This window comes from Corapipo altera, unplaced genomic scaffold, assembly GCF_003945725.1.
Source record: "Corapipo altera isolate COAL_440 unplaced genomic scaffold, ASM394572v1 1b, whole genome shotgun sequence".
Lineage (NCBI taxonomy): Eukaryota > Metazoa > Chordata > Aves > Passeriformes > Pipridae > Corapipo > Corapipo altera.
The window spans coordinates 2,925,477-2,948,798 of NW_020884881.1; the positions used below are offsets into that span (position 1 = coordinate 2,925,477).

The 23,322-nt window shown below is 40.4% G+C and overlaps 1 protein-coding gene across 6 annotated transcripts in view; it reads left to right on the forward strand.

Moving 5' to 3' along the window:
* The window catches only part of PLXNB2 (plexin B2), a 256,105-nt gene that overhangs the window by 141,155 nt on the left and 91,628 nt on the right, over positions 1–23,322 (forward strand). The window contains exon 1 of one of the 6 annotated variants that reach the window (XM_027639661.1): positions 14,728–14,745. The exons of the other annotated variants lie outside the window; for them this stretch is intronic. The gene's annotated coding sequence lies outside the window, so the exon portion shown is untranslated. Of the gene's footprint in view, positions 1–14,727; positions 14,746–23,322 lie in introns of those variants that run through there. 6 annotated transcript variants of the gene reach the window in all.

Genomic DNA, 23,322 nt, shown 5'->3' on the forward strand with positions numbered 1-23,322 from the left:
CTTATTATCAAGTGCAGAGTGATTGCGAGAGAACTGGCTCCACAGACAAACCTTGGCTCTCCATCTTCCTCTGGCAGAAGCCTACATGGGTGGCAATCTAACAAAAACATTGCACAGCTTTATATGTATTTCATATCACTAGCTGCAGAAGAGCTATAATAGAGTTTTGCCCATATGTTGGCACCTTTCCCTCTGTGGAGAAATGAGGCCACGTTTTATCAGTAGCTGCAGTACTTGAATACCTGCAGCATGTTATATACCTCTCATACTTCACTTTTAGACCTGCCTTGTAAAAAATACTTGTAGCTTAGTTATAAAAATGTGATCTATTGGAGGGTATGGATGTCGTTTCTCCCTAATTCAGTAACAGTTGACCAAGTCTATGGGTTTGGTTACAAGACCCCCAGGAGAGAAGATTCTTGCAACAAAACTCAGATTTTTATTTAGCGGTACAGAAAACACAGATCTTGAAACACAGATCCATGTGTCTGTCTGTCTTTCTCAGGTTTCTCTGAAATTATCTCCTGGGCAATATGTAGAAAAACAAATGGTAGATTCTTTACCATTTTGGGAGAGGGATGGAGACAAATTTAACTTCAAAATACTAGCTATTTTAAATGCAAAATGATCCTTCCTTAATTAATACTTGGCAAAGCATTTTAAAGATCAAAGTGTCAATATTAGCTAATTCTCATGACACACCTGTCAGGTAAGTAAAAATTATATCCATTTATAGCCTAGGAAGCTGAAATACTGTCTAACATCAACATTTTCACAGTTACTACCTAGTTAATTTACTGAAATAAGTAGTCTAATTCTCAAAGGTTCTTCATATTCTTAGTTGTCCAAAACTATACTTAGAACTCAAGAGTATTTACACTTTTGAAACCAAGTGCAAGTATTTTGGTATAGAAACATGAGTATTTGTGGCAGCTGAATATGAGGGATCCACACTTAAAAGACTTTTTCCAAACTTAAGCAGATCTGAAAAGCCTAGAGCTGGAACCTATATGCTGTTAATTCGCAGGCTGGACTCGGACCCCTGCACTGCCCAGCTCTCCTAGCTTAAGGCAAAGGGTTGATTCTCAGGGGAGCTGCAAAAGGTAAGAGATATAGATAAACTTGGGAGGATCCAGTCTTCAGAGAGTTTTTCTTGCGGGAAGGTGTGTATAGAAGGAGTGTTTAGAGGGGAAGAGAGTGCTTGAAGTGGAAAGGAAAATGGTGTGTGATAGAAATTAATTTTTCTACCTCCTGCTGTTGCTTCCATTAGAGATGCAGGTTACCTTGTTATTTCTGTCATGGCTCTTTCTCCTTTTGTTACAACATCAGCAGAGTGGTATAATTGGGCTGGAGGACAAATTTTTTGCTGCTCTATTGAGCAATGACTGAAAAGGAGAGGGGATTTTGAACAAGTGCTGTCTCCCCTTCAGTATGCAGTGCAACTTGTTTCCAAATGGTGTTTTAGTTGGAGCGGTGGTGGTTGTCAAGTGCCTTCCTTTGTCTGTGCAAACAGTTTTTGTAACCTGTTTGCTCTGTTCAGTGTGGCATTACCCAGCCCTGAATGCAACACAAAACTTAAGGATGGCGTCACTCCATCCCGGTCTGTTCTCCCTCTCACAGGAGCAGGTGGGAATGGACAAAACCCTAGCCAACGGCCGTCTATGAGTTGGCACTTAAAGGAGAGAAAAGGCTAGGCTACAAAAAGTGGTCTCAAGGGATTGAACAGCCTGGAGCAGGCGTGCATGGCTGAATTAGGAGTTGGAATTGTTTGGCTTTCAAATTCAGAGGACTTGTTTGCTGTCTTGGCCCTGCTCAAAGTGAATAAGCACTACTGCTAATAACAAAGCCCAACAGAAGAGGAGTGAAGGATTAAAAACAAAAAATTATGACTCACCCTCCCCTCTCCCTCCTCTCCCCAGTTTCAGTCCCTACTAAACCACTTTACCTCACCAAAGCCCTGGTGGCTTTTTGCTTATAAATAATCATGTGTTTGAAATGTTAAAATGTGTCGGCAGGAATTAAAAGGATATGCAATGCTACAGCATTAAAACAGTGCAGACCTCTGCAAGGGAATTGTGAAGGAAAATTAAAACATAGTTATTTTTGGCAAGAGCTGCTGCATTCTGGGGAGATCAAGAGAAAGCAAAAAGCAGTTTACCCAAGTCTAGCGAAACTGAGTAGAAAACCTGGGTGCATCAATTCTTTGTCATACTAAAGCCAAATTTGAAGTTTTGGCGTTATCTCAATTTTGTGGGGATGCAAAGAGGAGTTTCAGAAAAAAATTTCTGTTGAAGGTACTAGCCTGTCATCCTGTAAAGGTTGATGAATACAGCTGCTTAGTTATCACCTACATCATAATAGCTTTCTTCCTTCTCCTAATCCACAGTGGGAGATAACACCTGTAACACTCTCATATCAAGGTGTCAGCCCACGGTATTTTACAGAAGAAGCAGGTTGGGTTGTCCATTTGGGATATTACTCTGTACTCTCAAAGAAATGAGAATACTGGCACCAAGTTTCTTATTGTGTCTGGCAACAAACATTGAGAATTGTCCCTGCTTAGAAAAGAAAATGCATTACAGACTTAGAGGGAACTGTTGCAAATCAGTTGTCAGCAGCATTGACTCTAGCATTGATTTTGCAGTTTGAATATAATTTTTAGTGTAATTCCCAAATGCTACATTAGCTTTGTCTCCATAAACCTTTGATTCCTGATCAAAGCGAGCCCTTTCATGGAACTGCGGTTGTTGGAGTCAGTGAAATCAGCTTTCTCAGCCCACTTTGTAATTTTAGGCAAGTGAACAATACCAGCATGAACAATACCAGTGTGAACAGGCACAGAAAAGGGCACTGATCTGCTGCTTTTCTTGCTGATGATCTTGCTGCTGTTTGCTTCTCAGTACAGGGGAAGCCTCTGAATGCTATACCTGTAGCAACTGTGCAATTACTAATAAACAGTTTTAGGAGGCCCCATTCATTTCAAGTCTAACTAATTTTTGAAACACAGGGAGCAGGGCTTTGAGGGGTTCTATCCATATGAGGCCTTGATGCTGCTGATCCCCTTGGGTTTGCTGCTGGGGTAGCGTTACTGCACGTGTGTTATGGGTCTCTTCATAGCAAAGGACTTCTGCTTGCTATGCATCCTCTTGCTTTGTGATAGTAATGATGTTGTTTAAGCGGTGGTCTTAGGTGAACTGATCTGTCACTTTGCTAAATGGAAACTGTTTGATTAATGCACTGTTTTGTATGGAATACACCACCTCCACTGCTCTTAACCTTTGCTGTTACTTTTGTGCTAGCAAACATGAAAAAATGCCCCATGCATTCAGGGTGTTACTTTTAATGGTAAATTTTTAATTTATGTGAATCTATATGAATCTATTTACTAAGCCCAGCTTGTGTTCTTGTTTTGTTTTTCTCCCTGCTATAACGCATTTAAATGTACTAGTTGAGAAAAATCTTTATAATAGTCTTTAGCTCAATTGATGTTATATTTAATTAAAGAATTTAACAAGGATTAAAGTAACAATTAAATACTTCTCTGCTTAATAATTTTTAGGTCTAAATTCAAGGCAAGCCTCAACCGTATTTGATTCAATTAATGTAGTGCAAAAGACATTGTATTTAAAAATAGCTGTTCCTCTGGACAGCTAGACGATTTTCTTGTGTACTGTTACTGCAACACTCAATTTGATCAAGCACAATGTTATGAAGTAATGTCAAGACATAAAAATTTCTAGATTTAGGTAATAAATTTCTCACTGTCAGTAACTAAGTCAATGACCTTGTAAATAGAAGGCTTCCAGAGATATGTAAAATACAGTCTTGTTTATCCTTGCTGATTTTCCTTAATATTGCACCACTTTAATTTGTAACTAGTTAACTGAATCATATCAAGTTACAATTGCTGGGAACTTACAAGTTTGTGAAACATTGCAACTCTTGTTTATACATAGATAGTGTTTTCTTTAAAATGTGCCTGGAAATTTCCAGGTGACTGAATGGACCTGCCATAGTTTTCAAGAAGCATGTTTTTTAGAGCTTGAGGTTTGGGTTGGTTTTTTTTGCTGTTTTGTTGTTGTTGGTTGGTTGGCTGGGGCTTGGGTGGGGTTTTTTGGTGTGGTTTTGTCTGGTTTTCTTTTTTCTTTTTTTTTTTTAATCTTGAAGTTGCTGAATCACAATTTTGACCTTGGCATTCTCTGCTTCAGTTTACATCCAAAAGTCTTCACCACACGCTACTGGCCATTTGACTCTTCAGGGTATTCAGAGAGGAAAAAGGGTCACAATACCGTTTCCATTCTAACAAGCAGAAATATACAGTACATCTGGCATCAGGAGTAGTGGAGCAGATTCCTCAAGTCTTCCTGCACTTCTCCCAGTCAGCATCTTTAGCAAGCGTGAGCTGTATCATTTTGTGCAGAAAACACCAGAAGAGTTTGGTCTTTGCTTTGCAGTGACATTGGTTGCCAGTGCATCATCAGAAGTATCCAGGAACTGAATGACTGTAGAGTGCTCTTCCTGGTCACAAAGCTAAGGAGATCCTGTTCAAAAGCTGGGATGGTTCTGAGAAAGGAAGGTACATGTGGTCAATAGAGCTGATTCATTGCACTGCCAGGTTTTTCATACATTTAAGCGAACTCAAATCAGGCCGTCCATCTATTTTTTAATTATTCAGTTGTTTGCCTTGAAAGATAAATTGGATAGCATTTGTTTATAGTGGTCCAATCTGCAGGATATAGATTTTATCTGGGGTGTAAATAATTGCGGTGCTACCCTGGGTTTGCTTTGCAGGAAGCGTATGCTTCCTTCTTGAACTGCGCCACATGGGAACATTGTACCTGTTTGCATGATTACAAATTTCGCCTAAAGGAGCATTATGAAAAGAAGTTATCTTTCCTAAGGGACGTATATGCGAGCAAAGCTTTTACAGCTGGGGGACAAGCTATGCTGAGAGAACTTGTTCTTTGAAAATATGGCTTTGAAGTATATATAGGACCAGAAGGAAAAGAACACGTAAATGATGTAGAGAGGGAATGGAAACAGAAAAAAAAGCTAAATAAAGGAAAATGTTCCAAATACATCTATTTTGCACAACTTGAGCAAAATTGAATGTGCTAACCTTATTGTAACTAAATGTAGTACCCCAAAAATAGTACTCTTATACAAAAGCAGGTGTTTATTCTCATAAAAGAAGAATGAGCAGAGATAACATCTCCCAGCAAGTTGTTGTCTTTGGCAAGGTGACAGGCAGTGCTTCCTTCTCCAGTTGCAGGAAACCTACTGAAGGTTTTTACCTAAATTGTGTCAGGACATGTTTAGACAGTCACTTTCATGGATACCAGTCCATGCTGGTCCAAGGTAGATTGGTTCTCCCATCTCCCCTGGCTGCTGGTTTCTGCCACTTCCATGGGTGCCATAAGTATGGCAAAACTCACACCTAAGCAAGAGCTGAAATCGAAGCTGACCAGGAGCTGAAAAATGAGTAGTTCCTGCTGGAGCAGTTCCAGGAGTGTCTTCTCATCACCTCTTGCATGCCAATACCAGAACAAAGCAGAAATTTACTTTTCAGAGCAAGGGACTACTGCACTTAGAGACAACATAGATTCTCTCTAGTGATAAACCAGCTATCAGCTGTTTTGCTCAGATGTTAGGCAAAGTATAACATTTACCCAAGATCTTCCTTTGAAATGAATGGCAGGACAACTTGAGGAGAGAGGGGCAAGCCTCTTACTGTCAGATTCAGTAGATAAAACTGAAACTGTGACCTTGTGGGACAGTAGAGGCAAAAGGAGGTTTCCTGAGTGGGTTGTTCGACTTATGATCTTCCTTATGCCTCTGTCAAGCAGCTGACAGAAGCCTTGCCTGTGACTCCAATTGCTGACTAGCAGGGGAGAGGAAATGCGAGGGGTGAAGAGGGGCACATCTGATGTTTTGCAATACATGATTTTGAGGCGAGCATCTCTGCAGTGATGCTTGTCTTGCTCTGCCAACTCCTTTACTGAAGTTAGACTACATTTATCGGTTTGGCATTAATCTAATCCATCTAACGTTCTTGGGCAAGGTAAATATTTGACAGCCTCTGTGTGCTTAACTCATCTGCATGCTTTAAAGATTTGCCATATCCTTGTAAAATATTGTCATACAAGTAGTGGGTGGTACAGTGCATGCTGTTACAGTAAGTAAAGTAAGCTTTTCAAATAAATTCCCTAAGCGGATGCACATTACAGCATGTTTTCTGGAAGTGGTTTGAATTACACTAGGGTCTCAATTTTCCATTCACCAACCCTGGTAAAGGGATAAGCATCTGTGAGATGGAAGTTAGTATAAATTGATCTCATAAGTGCAAATTTTATTAAAATTCTTGTCTGTCAGCATGCGAGCAATCTTGATGATTTTGTTCACAACAAGTTTGCTTTCATTATGGGTAAAATATGCAAAATTATATCTAAATAAAGAGTATGTTAAGCTGTTAAATGCTAGTTCCATGAGTAATCAGACATTTTCTGGTTTCTGCTTTAATTTGAAGGCTGTCTGTCAATCTTCGTCTTTATTCACAGTAAATAAAACCACTTTCCTGAAGGTACAAGCATGTAAGAACCATAGTATTAAGCCTACTGCAATCAGTGATTTTGCAGGGATCTTTTTAAAGTTCAAGCTCTTTCCCTGCAATTGAGTAGAAATACCTGTGCATGGTGGAAATAAATCAGTCACTGTTAAAAGGGATCAAGAAAATTTAAAATACAGAGAAGCTGCTCAAGGTGAATGCACCCTTTGGAAAAGGAGCTAAAGCTAAAATTATAAACACCAAAGATTGTAGCCCTTCCTGCAGCCAACAGTTGTTGATCCTGTGCTAGTTTGAAAATCAGGGATGTTATAGCTTGGGAAAGCACAGAGACTTCACTGAACGAGTGGATAGCAAAGAGAGACTAACCAAGGGACCTGAGTGAGGAGAGACACGTATTGAATAAACACTTGTGCATCATACAAATGGATACTTGGCCAATTAATGCTGCACAGCCCTTTTTATGTCCATTGTTATTTGGATTGTGAGAATGTGAATATGCTGAAGAAACCAATTGCACAAATGTAATTGCCTTTTGTTGAGAGTGCAGTAAGAGAGTATAACTGCTGGAAGGACCAACAGATGATGTAAAGTAGCTGGTAAAAAATTAAATTGCTCAAATACTGAAGAAGTTTTTATTAACTCTTTTTGTGGAATAGGGAAATGTAGCATTCTAAACAATAAATGTCAGATTCTGGTTATATAGAGATCTGTTGCTGGTCTACTGTGCTACATTATTAAGGACTTCTCTCTCTTTTTATCTGCTTTAGTTATCCCTTATCCTCTGTCCTTACTGTACAAATCTGGATTTTTGCAGTACAGAGATTGGAGACATACCCTGTGCCAAATAGTGATCCATGAACAGAGTTGGGGTTAGAAATTCTTGGGTTTATTCCATAGACCACCTTGGTTTAGACTTGGGACTATGAAAACTGTGCTTTTTTCCTATAGACCCCTCAGTTCTAAGAATAACTCTTTTCTGAAATCTTCCCTATTAAAAGTGTGTTTCTGTGCTCATTACACATAATTTCTCTGTTGCTTTTGCTTGGGTGTCATTTCTTTGTCCTGCTTTGGTTCCCTCTGAATTTTGAGCTGAGCTCTCAGGGGATAAGCGTGCTGGAGATCACCATGGCAACACCAAAAAGTGCACACTGCAGGCGCCAGACTTTGCTGCTGTTATTCCTGTGAAAGCTCTGATGATCTCTGGACTTGTGGACTTACTTAGGAGCTATGAGAGGGAAGGAGTCAGCATCTGAGAGCTGGTTGTACTGTGCCTATTAGAAATGTTTCTTATGTAAATTGAGGAACTCTCAATATTTTTTGCTAATGTACAGCACTAGCATCCAGCATTTTCATAGCCTGCTGCCAGTCCCTTGGTAGGCTGTAAAACCCTCTTTTTTTATTCCACACAATTCTCATATTAGTCTCTTGCATCTTAGCTCTCCCCATTTTCAGTCAGGACTAATGCGGGAGCCATTGCAAAGACAAAGTTGTTATCCTGGTAAAAGCTTAAACATGGTTGATGATAAACATGTCATAAAGATGATAATGCAGAGTTTGGAAAAGGCGAGTGCTTATATTCCTACTATTCCCAAATCCTTTTTCAGGAGAGAAAGCAAACATTCAAGGAAGAGTTATTTTATAGATGAGTATTTCACAGCAGTGCTTAGCAGAGAGTGGGTTCTCTCCAGCCAAAGGAAATAACTGGGTAAAAGTGTATTGCCTTCCAAGACAAGACTGTAGGTTGTGTTCTGACAGGGTAAGTGTGACACTGGAGTTTTGTTTTGTATTACTGAAATAAGAAGTACAGCATATCTGAGGACATGGAGGTTTTCTTTGATGCTTTTTCTTTCTTTTTTTTTAAAACAAGTACTATGTCTGCCCAGCCACCATAAGACTAGACCACCAGAAGGATGTGGGCCTGTAATGCTCAGAGTAGTAACTAATTCAAGTGTGATCAGCAGCCTTGAATAACATGCCTCCACTTCCAGTTATTGGATGGGGAACACATAACCCACAAGGGCAAAATTCATGAACAAGCAAGATATGGAGCAGGAATGCCCAAAACAGTTGGCAAGGACTATTTAGGAGATAAATGTATTTGAAACTTTCCTTTCTAGGGATTTTCCCAGTCCTATTTGTGGATACACAGAGGTCAATAACCATGTTAAATTGAGGGGAGCTCAGATTCCCACTCTGAAAATGGGTTACACATTTTGCATTCATCACTGGGGAAAATGCACAAGCTGATCCTGCGCCAGAAGCCCAGATCACCCATGCAACTCAGTGCCCTAGAAGTCAGATTTCCCTCAATCTGTTCCTATAAATGTAGAAGTGTTTCTTTGGCAGCACTGGATCAAGGAGTCCTTTCCTTCAGGAAAAGGCATCTGGCAGCAAAGCATTGAGGATTGGGTGCAGATGCACTTAACATCCCGAACCAAGGTTTCCCAATTCCTAAAACAAATGTTCTCACTACAGAGCTACAGAGCAAACACCTCAGCGTTATGCACATGCTCGTGTCCTCCACTCCTGCCAGTCAAGGGCATGTGTTTCATTTTGAATTCAGGTGGCTCTGGCATCTAAGTGCAGAGATCCCCACTGGTGTGTTCAAGTGCTTGAAATCTGGATAGAGTTTCTACTGGAGATAAGTATAATAAAGTTTAGTCTGAGCATCCCAGACAGACTTGAGCATGAGAAAAAGAGCAGAGCCACTGAGTGCTGACAAGGTGAAAGTAGTTCAGCTTCTGTGGAACCCAAATTTTTGGGGAATTTGGGAGGGAAAAAAGAGGAAACTAATAATATACATAGTCAGAAGTTATGAGAATGGCATTCTGCTATGACAAATAAACCTTAGGAATGCTACTTTCATTTTTTGTCATTATAGGGCCAAGAATGACCTTTTTCAGCATGTAAGTGCTAACATTAAATTGACCAATTTCTTTCTAAGGCAAATTAATTAAATAAACTCTGAAAGAAGAAGTCGTATTTTAAGGGATGACACATATTTTAAACCATTTATAGAAAACAGAGCTTCAGCAGATCAAGAGGTGTTGAAACATTCCTGTAAATGCTAGCAAAGAGTCCAGCACTCTTTAAGACTGACTAAAGAGAAAGTTCATGAGTTATTTTAATTTCCTGTTTACTTAGTTAATATTTTAAAAACAGGACTGAAAAGCACATTTGTGCATTTTGGAAGAATCTCATGCCCAAGATTTCGTCAAGATAAGACTTTTTTAAACTTAATGTTAAAACATTACTTATTGGTGGTGATGTGGTTCTAGGCAGCCCCTGACCATCAAATGCAGTTGACAGGATGCTGTAAGTCAAAAAGTGTTGTACCTGAGCCCTATTTTTTAACTATAACTCTAAGAGAAAAATGTGGAGGTTATTTGGGTCACCACTGTGCCAGAATGTCTAACATAAACAGGATAAAACAACTGGGAGCTCATGGAATCTCGGCATGAACAAAGTTTTAAGAAGTGCTGACTTACTACTACAACTTCTAGCATCAGCATTAATTGAATCCGGTGTATTTATCTTCCTTTACCATTCTCACTAAAATTAGATTGTTTACATTTTTGAGCAAGTTAATGGCACAGTTATTTACTGTTTAATTCTGCTAAGCAGAAAAAAAAGTTAGTAGAAAACCAGGCTACTCCTTTCATGTCTGAAACACAGTTCTTAGAATAATGGTGAGACTGTTGATACTTTAAAGTTTCTCCTAGATGGGAAAGTGAGAGGTTTAACTCAAAGAGACTTCTGATTCCTTTTCTATGCTGAGATGTATAGCTCTCTTGACGTGTGCAATACTTGATTCTGCTAGCTTCTGAGGGCAAAAAGATGTTCAGAAACTTTCCCAGAAAACCATGTTTTCATGCTTACCAGGATTAATACCCAGTATTGCTTGTTACAAGTCCGTTTGTTCCTAGAAATGTAAATACCTTATCCTTGAGGCTCTTGCACTAATTCATTATTTGAATGTGTCTTGACTTTGATGTGGAAAAGCAATTTCTGCCATGTATAAAACATAGAATCATAGAATCATAGAATCAATTGGGTTGGAAAAGACCTCCGAGATCATCGAGTCCAACCCTTGGTCCAAATCCAGTCCATTTACTAGATCATGGCACTCAGTGCCACGTCCAATCTGCGTTTAAAAATCTCCAGGGATGGTGAATCCACCACCTCTCTGGGCAGCCCATTCCAATGCCTGATTACTCTCTCTGTAAAGAATTTTCTCCTGATATCCAACTTAAATTTCCCCTGGCGGAGCTTAAGCCCGTGCCCCCTTGTCCTATTGCTGAGTGCCTGAGAGAAGAGACCAACCCCCACCTGGCTAGAACTTCCCTTCAGGTAGTTATAGACGGTGATGAGGTCACCTCTGAGCCTCCTCTTCTCCAGCCTAAACAACCCCAGCTCCCTCAGCCTCTCCCCATAGGACTTGTGCTCCAGTCCCTTCACCAACCTTGTTGCTCTTCTCTGGACCCGCTCCAGCACCTCAATATCCTTTCTGAACTGAGGGGCCCAGAACTGTACACAATACTCAAGGTGTGGCCTCACCAACACAGAGTACAGGTGAAGGATCACTTCCCTGCTCCTGCTGGCCACGCTACTTTTGATACAGGACAAGATCCCATTGGCCTTCTTGGCCACCTGGGCACACTGTTGGCTCACGTTGAGCTTCCTGCCAATTAGTACCCCCAGGTCCCTTTCTACCTGGCTGCTCTCCAGCCACTCTGTGCCCAGCCTGTAGCGCTGCATGGGGTTGTTGTGGCCAAAGTGCAGGACCCGGCACTTGGCTTTACTGAACTTCATTCCATTGGAATCAGCCCATCTCTCAAGTCTATCCAGATCCCTCTGCAGAGCCCTCCTGCCTTCCAGCAGGTCGGCACTCCCTCCCAATTTGGTGTCATCAGCAAATTTGCTGATGATGGACTCAATCCCCTCATCTAAATCATCAATAAAGATGTTAAACAGGACTGGGCCCAACACTGACCCCTGGGGAACACCACTAATGACTGGCCGCCAGCTGGATGCATTATTGGGAAAAATATGTTTTACTACTCATTTTGTGAAAGAATTCTTCAATTCAGCCCTATTTCCCTACATCAGCCCTGTTGTTTCTAATGACGCTTTCACCTAGCAAATCCAAGCCTTGAGGAGAATAATGCAGTAGATAACACTTTTAATCAGTATAGGAAATATGAAACAGCAGGGAATTAATTTCCAACTGTGCAACCAAGAAAAAAAAAAAAGAAAAATGAAGGCTGGGGGTTTTCTTTATTTCTTTCTCCTTAGACTGGTCTTATGCATGGGACTTTTATGGTGCCAGAATTTCATACTTATCAATAGTTGTTTCCTAATTCTGCTCCGTTTCTGCAGTAGTATAAAATGTTGAGCTCCACGCAGGCAGGCAGTTTTCAAGATCCCGTGTGGACAACAGAAGCCAGTGTGCTTTTAGTAACCTGCTAAAAGGATAATTTTCCTCTTGTATCAATTGAATGGAATCTCGAATCTTAATAGTGGCTTAAAACACTGTCCATATTGAGGTGTGGCAATGGATGTGGAAAGACTGCTCCTTTGAGCAGGAAGCTTCTCTCTAATTAGTCCCAACCATGCCTGAGTGGGGGAAAAAGAAGTTTACCAAAATCATTTCAGAAGTCAGAACTGGATACTTTCTTGTGATAGCTGTTCATTTGTACTGGGGTGTTATTAAATAATATGTAGACTGAATATGTGTTTGGGGAAGGTTTGTGCCGAGGGGTCTTTCAGAAGGGACAACGGATGTGGCATTTACTTGTCAGTCATGAGCAAACTGGGTTTGCCTCCACACCTTGCGCTGTGTCTATCTGTGTTCTGGATTGCACTGGGGCACCTGGGTCTTATCGCAATATAAAAGTAGTGATTTTCTGAAGGTGCAAAGGCCAGGACTCAGCTGAAGCCAGAGCTGCAAGGAAGGCATGGCATGCTTGCAGCAGCTTCCAGCTTTTCTTTGCCTTTTTTTTTTTTCCACAGCAGGGGGTACAAAAATTAAAAATCTTACATATTTGCATTCAGTGTACAAGGAGGAAGATTTTTAGAGAGGGCAGGGAGAGTTAAACCCTTGGGGGCAACTGGGAGACTGAAAACCTGGGGTCCATGAGTGTTTTTTTGAATGGCCAGGGGCGGGAAAGGCAGGTGGAGCATCTGCACTCTGGGTCAGGGAGGATATTGGAAATGAGGAAGCATCATTCAAAATGCAGCTTACCTGGAGTTCTGTGTCTAGCTCAGTGGTCTCCAGTACAGACATGGACCCCTTAGAGCGGGTCCAGAGGAGGACCACAGAAATGGTCAGAGGACTGGAACACCTCTGCTGGAAAGATGGCTGATAGAGTTGGGATTGTTCAGCCTGAAGGAGAGAAGGCTCTGGGTAGACCTTATTTTATAGCAGCCTTCCAGTATATAAAGGGGGGTTATAAGAAAGAGAGCTAAAGATGTTTTACCAAGGCCTGTAGTGACAGGACAAGGGGAAACAATTTTAAAGTGAAAGAGGGTAGCTTTAGATTGTATATATGAAAAAAATTTTCTGAGAGTGGTGAGACTGGAACAGGTTGCCCAGAGAAGTTCTGGATGCTCCAGCCCTGGAAGTGTCCTAGGTGAGGTTGAATGGGGCTTTGAGCATTGTAATCTATTGGTAGATGTCCCTGCCCATGGCAGAGGGGCTGAACTAGGTGGTCTTTGAATGTCCCTTCCAACCCAGACCATTCTATGATTCTGTAAAGCTGGCATCCTGTCCAAAGAAAGAACATTAGAAGAGATTTTTAACGTTGGCCGGTTTAGTATAAAAATTTCAATGCAATTAAGCAGGCTAAAAAAGGCTTTTGAAAAACGACTTACCAGAGTAGGCTAAACTAATGCTCAGACCTCTTTCAGACATGCTAGGAACAAAAAGCTCAGTGTAGGGCCAACTGGTGGCTGGGATTTGAAAGGACACTCAGATAGGATGAGGCCCTTAAAAATATTTTATTCATTCTTGCTCCATCCTGTTCCCTCTGAAAGAAGTCAGGGATTTTTCACGGTGACGTCCTTTGGATGGATGGGATGGGGGAGCACTGGCACAGACTCACTTGGGAACCTCAGTGGGAAATGACCCCGTGATAGATCTCATATTTGTATGGAAAAAAATATTAGTTTAAATACACAAAAAGAAATGTCTATAACTGTCCAGCTTCACACAGAAGAGACAAGACCTTTTTCTTCCCTCTGCTTTCACTGGGCCCTGTCATCAAGGCTTTACCATACAGGAACATAGTTTTTCTAGTAATTGTAATGGAGCAATTGAGAAGTGACTTATTTCTAAGTTATTGCACTATTATTCGCTATCCTCTTTCTTCCCAATCTATCCTCCATTAAAAACAGGAAGCCCTGGCAAATAAGTTAGAGATAGTGAAAAACAGTTGAAATCCTTCCATAAGAAATGGGATTTGACAATTCCCCAGAATAAAAAAAAAAAAAAAAAAAAAAAAAGATGTGAAAGTAGCACAGTCCTGATTCTTATTCTTCATCTAAATAAAAAGAGTCCAACTAAGATATAGACAAATAGGGCTAGAAAGGAGCAGGTAAGAAAACCGTTTATTTCCAGACATCTATTTGAAAGAAGCAGTCTTGCCCAAGACCTCACAACTGTCACCCACTGTGGTATGAAGGGAGTACCATACACTTGGATGTTTCTTAGCTGGATGTAGTAAAGTCCAAAGCTCTTGAAATCTTCCTGCTTCACTGAGCTGACCAGCATGCAGTCCTTATAATTACCTTCTGCCTATCTAAATTGCTCTGTTTATTTAATTAGACAAGGTCATATGTCAAAAGATGTTTTTGGGTAGGGTTGGTGATGATAGGACAGTAAGTACTATGTTACCCAAATCATTAAACACAGACCATAGTGATTTTGTGCAAATCACTGAAACTTCCAAAGGACTTCATAAATCAAATTGCATTTCCAGTAAGTTTAAATAAAGCATTATTAATAAAAGTGCTGATCCCTGTCAGGCTACCTACATCACTGTGGGAATTTTATATGAATATTTTTACAGTATTCCAGAATGTATGAAAGAGAGTGCCCTGGCTTTCATAGAAATTAAGTTTCTCCATATGCATCTACAACAGGTTGATGGCCATCCCATACTGATGCAGTGATGGAGCAGGTAAGGAACATTGATTCTTCTAGACAAAGGTGGTTGCCTCTCCCAAGTAGATTTTATTTTCCTGTCCCACTTTTGCTTAAAGGCTAATATAAACCTTAATGAAATATTACATTGGTGTCATCTGTAAGATACCCAGTGCACTTCCTCAAGCTCTATGAGCTGTGCTTGCTGTGTGACAGGGACCAGGACTGTAGATGTTGCATTGAGACCTCGGTGTTTCTGGTACCTGGTAGGGTGAAATCAACCGTCTAACAAAGTATGGTAGATTGCTTTGTCAGTGGTTCTTGGACTTCCTAGACTGAAAGGAAATGAAAAAGACATTACAAGGTAAGGAACCTTTTCAAATAAGCAAACAACAGTCCTGCTGATCAGAGCTGGTTTTGAGAGGGTAGATGTTTGTTTAATGACGTAATGGAGCCTGGTGGGTTTTTTTCCAGATGTACTCAGATGGAGCAGTGGCATCTGAAATCAGTAGTGTAGCTGTCTTGTTGATTTTTTTTTTCTTTTGTCTATGGAGGTAGGGGTCCATCCCCCTCCCCTAGCTCTTCCTTTGGCAGTGAGCATGCTGTACATACTGGTGAGTCTGAGAACAGTGAGCTTCCTTTGCTGTTTGAATTACAACCTCCTCAGTCTGAATACTTGCAGACCTTCAATATTAAACCCCTGCCTCTCTTGCTGAAGGCACTGTGAAGTGGAAGTAGGGAGAGTGTAAATCCTTTGCCAGAAAGTGAGAGGGATTTTGTTAATGTCTAGAGTATTTGAATCCCACCGGTGTTACTATCTTCAACATCAGGGATCAATTTTTTCAACATGATGCTGAAAAGTAACAAAAGCACCCAACACATGCAATTCTAATCCCCATTCCACTTTGTAGGCAGTTTTCCTATAGCTCTGTCTTCTGGATGGTTGTACTGGGGGGAGAGATGTCCCAGAGGTTGGCCAGCTTCTGAAGAGAGAAAAAAAAATTATACTCACCATGTTCTCATTCCATTCTTTTCTGTAAATCTTTATGCACTGTTAATGCTTTTACTTTTCAAAGGCTTGTCTGAATTCCCAAGTTGGTTTAATGTTACTGAATGATTATATCAATTTAGCTGAATACTCTTGTTTGACACAAGCCTAACTGTCTAAATAAATATTTATATTCAGTCTAAACAAATCTAAATGTTAAATATTGGCTTTAAAGTATTTAAGTGCTTTATTTCAAAACCTTATTTAAAAACCAAATGAGTCAAATAAGTATATGTAAAATTGAAACTTCAGTAATCATGCTCATCTAACTGTGTACTTTTACAGACTGCTACATATCAGATCATGGGATAATCAGTGCAAATCTATGAATGTTGGAGCAAAAAATGTGTTGTCTTTTTTTCTCAAAAGGTAATTCAGTGCTTTCTCTAAAATCAGTGGGTGAGACTATATGAGAATTTCTTGCTGTTTTGGTGACAGAGGATGCTTTCCAACATCAAGTTAGCAGGGAGAGTAGGGTGGCTGGCCATATACTAGGCAATGTGTACTAGTTTGGACAACAGTTTTCCTACTGCACAACCATAGTTCTTTCTGGAATGCATGGAAATAGTGCTCTTACACACCATTTTTAATGGCCATGTAGGGTTAGACCTGAAGCCAGGAGGCGACTGTTATAAACCCTTTTGGTGATGGAGACCAAAACAAGAGGCAGAGTCCTGGCTCCATCTTCCTCCCTGTAAGGTAGCAGAGCTGGAAGTGGTGATGGACTTTGGGCCTTCCTCTAGTTGCTGTGAGCATGGACGAGCCAAAGGGGAGTGGTTGTCCTTTATAGGCACTCCAGTTTGAAAACTAAGTGGAAAGACATATTTTTTGTCTGAAATGCTTGTGATTTTTCTACCTGAAGATGTTTGCCCCAAACTTTAAGGAAAGTGTAGTACTATGGCTGATTTAAGCAATGTACCAGAGTTCTCTGGGTGCTTGTTTTGTTTTTTTGGATCTTGCCATGAGATAAGTTCTCATTTTAAGTAATGTTTTTCGCCTCCATGTCTCACATTGTTTGCAAACGAATAAAAACACTGGTACTGCTGCCAGGAGACTTTGAGGCTTGTAATGTCTTTGAGGCTTCAAGCCTCAAGATATCAAGGCTTCAGTTTGCTCAGCTTCATAGTGGAGTAGCTTCCTTGCTCGAGTCTGTCGAGCACAGTTTCACCTTTTGGCACCAAGCTTTTTCTGTGCAATCTTTCTTTGAATCAATAATAGGAGATCACTTGCCAGTCATGTTAACTGTATCAAATTGCAGTGTACTCAGCATGAATGAACTCTAGTTTTTTACAGATGCTGATACAGAACCAGTCGAGACAAAGCCTTGGTGGTTACTATTGACTTCTCAAAGCAAGCAAACATGGATTTCAGAGATAATCAAAGAATTATCTTCAAAATCTCAGATATCCTTACATTTCAGTACTTTAGTAACTCATTTCTGAATCTTTCTGTCAGTTACAGTTCATACCTGCCCTTCTCCCATCAAACAAATGGAGAATAGTAGAGTATGAGTTTCCTACTTGCTTTTCTTTGTATCATTCAAGTACTACAGAAAGCTTGTGAGAGAAATCTGTGCTCAGATACCAATGTGCAACTTCTGTTGTTTCCTGTGGATGTTGCATAGTTATTTGATGGTAGTTTGTATTAAAAAATGACCTGCAAAGCATCATAGGGCATACAATTCATTTATGCCTTGGAGTGAAGATTCCTCTGATGTGACTTTACAGGTGCCGTACAGATACAGCAAAAACTTGTTGGAAATTCGTCTCTTGTTGAAGACTCAGTCATACTGCAATTTCCAGGTGTTGGAATGGGATTTCTGTCCTCTTGGACTGGTTTCTAGCTTTGTTTGGAAGGGCAAAGTATTCAACAGGCGAGTTTCCTGTGCTTCAAAGCTTTCCTGTGCCCAGCAGGTTCTAGCCTTGCATGTTTAATGAGCCTCCATGGTTATCCTACTGTCATGAGCTGTATGGTAGGCTTATTTAAAGCTTGAAGTTACAATGTTTCTAATGTCTATCATAAATGCACAAAATATTAGCTTTTGAATGTCTTTAGAAATTCACACTGAGAAGACCAGGCCAAGGGGTAGGAATTTATTCTTATGCTAGCACTCTGTCACAGCTACAGATTGCTGGTATATCACATCCAGGGCATGCAGCATGAACGGGCAAATATCTCTGCTGCACTGTGACTGATACTACTTTACATTATACATTTTCATTAATTGGATGCTATTACTACCTGATCCATAGGTCATTGCTGCTAGTTAAGTAAGGGCCAGGAAGGTACTTCAAACTTTACAAGACGCAGATGAAGATAGATGTCCACTTGGGAAATTAAAATATACCAGTTTGAGGGTTTTATATAAGACCAGATCAACTATAAAAACCTGATATCTAGGCAGATCCTAATAAACCTGAGGAAAATTAGAGAAATTAGGTCAGCTTAAAGCTAATAAAATGTGATAGACATATTCTAAGTTGTCTGCAAAAATGCTTTCAGGCAGAAAGATTAGCATGAAGTATATTTTCACAAGGATTAGGGAGAATATTTTACAGGGTAAAACCAGCCTGTAAAATCATTCCTTTTTACTTGAGTCCACAGATGGACTTCTCTCATGAAATACACAGCCTGAACAAAAACTTGCAGTTTTCAGCTATTGCAATAATAGTTTGTTCTTTCCTTATGCACCATACATAAATTTAGAAGTACTCCTGGAACAATGGAGCTATGCATTCTGTTACTTGGAAATAAGACTATCCAAATAAATGCTTCAGAACATTTATTAAACACTGGAATTCTGACTGTCCTTCAGTTGTTTGTGGGGGAATGCAGGTTCTGTTGTCAATGACATTACACTTGGAAGCATATTTCCTATTATCCTTACACATCAGTGCAATAAATTTTATGTCTTAATGTACCCATATAAATTTTCAGCTTATTTCCTTTTAAACAGTTAAAAGTGTTTATATATGGTGATCATGTTTGAAGACTTTCCTAGATATATATTCTCCTATAGAAAGTGTAGGCTGTGTTTGAATTTATCTACTGTACAAAATTTCTAAATACATGGACCAGCTACTGTAAATTCAGATTTTAAATATAGATATACTGAAGTATCTCATGTACAAGGCAAACATTGTAAAATATACTTGCTTAGACCTTTTAGCCACATTACTGAGTGCCATAAAAGAAACATTTAGCCTAAGAGCTCAGAAGATGCATATTGAAAGCTGCCCAGCAGAAGTCTTTGGAGGCTACCTGAAGAATTAGGCCTGTGGGATGAAATTGGTCATACAAGGAGGAGAATTTACACTACTCTCTGTTCCCCTTCTATAGTGTAGCTGGCCCTTATTGGCTCTGCTAACTCGTATATCTAAATGTGCTTACCAGTGAGAAGAAAAATGTTCCCACCAGCTGCCAAGCAGCCTTGCAGTGACCTCTCCACCCTGGTACAAACACACAGAAGAAACTCATCTTGTTACAACCAGAATAACACTGTGCTCTACAGCAGCAGTTTTGGTGGAGACCTATTTTCTGTTTCTTAGCGTTGGCTGTTTTGCAGGGCATACTTTTGTGTTTATTGAAACATCAGAACACAATGAGATCAGGAAGTGGGATCACCATAGCCTGGACTGTGTGTGAGGCAAGTACTGTACCCAACTTGTCCTGCAATTCCTCTGGTGAGAAAGTAGTAACAGTTTGAATGGCTTTACTCGTGGGTTTACATCTTTTGTCAGGTGTTTTTTCCTAGGGATGCCTTGGCAGCACCTATTTAAGCAATAGGTTAAAGATGCATTGTGCTGCCAGATGTGTGAGAAATGCCGCTCCTTTATTTGGAGGTGGTTAGCCCAGCTCATCAGTCAAGGGCAGAGGGTTTAGAGTTACCAGTTCTTGGGAAGAGTCAACTCTGACTGTTAGGAAACCAAAACCAGATGTTCTATTTACAGCACAAACGATGCTGTTGTTTGGGTTTTTTTTAAAGATAGGTTTCTGAGTCTTGCAGTTGTTCTAGGTTAACATACTGTTTGAGAATGGTTTGATCACAATATCGACAAGCAGATAAATAAGTCCCCCAACCAGTGGCTTGTCATTGGTAGGAGTACACTCTACTGGGGGAGTCTGCTTTCTGTTGCTATTTATTTCCATGCATCTCAAATTTCATCCTCTCATCTTTAGGAGTATGACTTGTGGTTCTTGAAAGCCTTTAAGAAGACAGGAGAAAATTGTAAAGCTGTGACCAGTAATTATAGGGACAAATTCTGGGACTTAGACCTATGTTTTTTTTGAGGGCAGAGAGGAAAGCATCATGCATGTATGTACACTTACTGGACAGCAGCATTTCCAAGTAAAAATTGCACTCTGAAGGGATGGGGAGGCCTATTCGGTGCTTAAAGGAGACTCTAAAGAAAAATGAAGAGAGACTTTTTACCAGAGCCTGTTGTGACAGAAGGGGCAATGTTTTTAAACTGAAAGAGGGTAGGTTTAGATTGGGCATAAGAATTAAATTCTTTGTGATGAGAGCGGTGAGACACTGGAATAGGTTGCCCAGAGAAGTTGTGGATGCCCCCTCTGTGGGAGTGTTCAAGGACAGGTTGAGTGGGGCTTTGAGCAGCCTGCTCTAGCGGAAGTTGTCCAGGGGTGTTAGAACAAGACGATCTTTGAGGTTCCTTCCAACCTAGGATATTCTATGATTCTATGAGCAGCCTGATCTATTGGAAGGTGTCCCTGACCACTGCAAGGGGGTTGGACTAGTATGCCCTTCTGTCTCAAACCATTCTATGATTCTTTGTAAGTTTATGTGTTACCTAAATCCTCCTAGACCCCTCAAAGCAGGCTCCTGGCCCAGGTGACAAGTTCAACTGGAGCAGGTTCTGAGCCCACCTGTCACAATTGACTGATTTTATTAATTATTATCATGAGCGTGTTAGAGCTGCTCTGTGGAGATTGTAGTGTTTGTGTTCAGCATGAATGCCTGAATGAGGGCTTGCAACTTTAAAGGAAGGACCTCTGTTTTGGAGGGATTAGGCAGCAATTGGTGAAATATTCAGCAATAGATTTTCATCACTCATTGTATCATGCTCCTTTTTTAAAATAAAGTGTTCCTGTGTTGGCCAGTTCTGAAATGAGGAAAACATATTTTATGCATCCATAGAAAGATGATTTTACAGTGCTTTTGCTGACAGGCCCTTACATAGACAGGCACAGGTAGGTGCTCCTATCAGGTTTGTGCAAATTACTGATTAACTGGCCATATAAATTTGGAGTGAAATACAATGAATAGAAGTGCACACAGAGTCTGTCAGGCAATTTGGATCAGTGCAAGTCAACACTGTTCTGTTAGAGCCAAGGACACTCTATTCGTTCAGATGAGCATCATGCATTTATTAAAACAAAACAGAAACCACCAGGAAAAGCTAAATACAAGTCAAAATGCTGCAATTCTTTTTTTTGCCAGCAGCAGCCAAAAGCTGCAATACATAAATGAATAAGTGCAATCAAATGCAACTTGGTAACATACAGTCTGTTCTCTATTTGTTTGCATCTCCGTCCTTAACCCTTTATAGTGTGTTTTAGCATGTTCAATTTCCTGCAAGCACTCTCTCTTGTGGATTCTATTTCACTCATGTTCCCTTAAAAATGCCCTACCAAATATTTACCATGTGCCCTTTCTTGCTATGCTTCTCTTCTGCTTCTCCAAGCTGTTTCTGTCCTGTTGTCATGTATATCCCCCTCTTCTCCCACCTCCATTTCCCAGCTGCAGGAGTTATCTGTCTATGAGCAGAAGCAGTCCCCCCAGTTTGTTGTTTCTTCTGGGCTACTTCACCTGCACCATATACCACTATCTCTTCTTGGCTTCCTGAGGCAGAACACCAATTCACCCAGCACCATCTCTTCTGCACATACGTTCCCTCCTCCTCCCCAAGCTGGACTGAAAATTGAGTGTGTAGTATCAGCAAGTGCCATAAAGTTAAGCATGTTTTCCTTGTTTCTGAAAAAGCAGGAGGAAACAAAAGAGAAGGAAAAAGCAGATAAGAAACAAAAGAGGTGCTTACAGGTAAGGTCTGAAAAGAGATAGGATGTCAGTGAGGTAGTGAATATGTCTGAGCTCCCCGTTGAAGTCTGAAAATCACCCAAGGTTCCTGTTCCTTTTTTTCCTCCCACCTCCTGCTTTGTCATCAGAGACTTTCCACAAGAGTATTCAAGCTGTTGTAGCAGCAGCTGTAGGAGAGGAAAACTTGGAAGCTGTGCCTAAGAAAAGAAAAGGGGATGGGGGTAGGGAGGAGCTGTAAGAAGATGAGAAAAGATGTGAAAGGCAAGAAAAATAAAAGAGCTTTTTAAAAACTGTCATGAGCATTAATTTGAAGGGCAGAGACAAAAAAACTTCACTTTAACCTCAGAGCAATCAAAATGAGCAACACCATCATGGACATGCAAATGGTCCAAATGAAAGTTTAAAGAATTCCAAGAAAGACAAACCAGACAAACTCCAGTGATTTATCTTCAGTAGCAGAAGCCAGAAAAATTCTCTGTTTCTCATCCATGTGTTTCTTGGCTCCCGACAATCAATAAACTTTCCATTTCAAGAATTTTCCCCATCCTCCTCTGCCTCTCTCTCTTTGTGGCTTGCATTATCAGCTGCCTAAGTACAATGTATATTGTAGTACTCCATTGAGTGCATTTGACAGCTTCCCATTTTCATACAGCTTCTGTCCCACCTCTCAGAAGCCTTGGATAAATCTCTGGCACAGACAGAAAAATACATGAAAATTAGGAATGCAGGAATCTGTTAAACCCATATACAAAAACAAAATCAGGAGAAACAGAAGAATAAGAAGACAGCATGATGATGAGACAGGGAATCACACAGCAACCACTAAGTGAGAGGTAGAATTGGAAGGAAAGGATTTTGTTGCATAAGACTTTATTAATTACTTGCCATATTTGCATTTCATTGATTTATGGGTTAAAATTGCTTTATCCCACAGATTTATGGGCTAAATTTCATACAGCTTTATCACTCAGTTTATACATGACTCTTCTATTAAGTCCTGTAACATTATAATATAACAGGAAGACAAAAATTCTGGCTCTTTCTTGTGCCAAAATTCCATTCAGCTTTAAAACTCTATGTGCTGTCCTACACGGTCGTACTATAGCAAGAAAATCCCTGGCTGTTTCCAGTTCTCTACTCGCTGTGCTCAAGTCAGCAAGGGTTACATACAAGTTCAAGCTGCTGACACAGTGGGGCTGGAGCTGCTGCAAAAGGCTGCAACTGCACTGGATATCCAGTGTGTGCATTGGTGCTCCTGCTTTGAGGAGGAGAGTGAGACAAATTGCCTACCTGTGACCTCCCAAGGCCTTTTTTTGCAGTTTGTAGGGAAAGTAAATCTTCACGTGAGCTGAAAGTGTCCTTTTGATTTGAATATTTTTTGTACTTGTGATAAATGGTTAATTACAAGGAAAAACTGGTTCTGGCAAGGAAGGAGCTGGAATACTTTGTGTTTGTTTCTACATGGTCATGCTCAGATTCCCCCACACTGGAAGAAAATTCGCCTCCTTTCT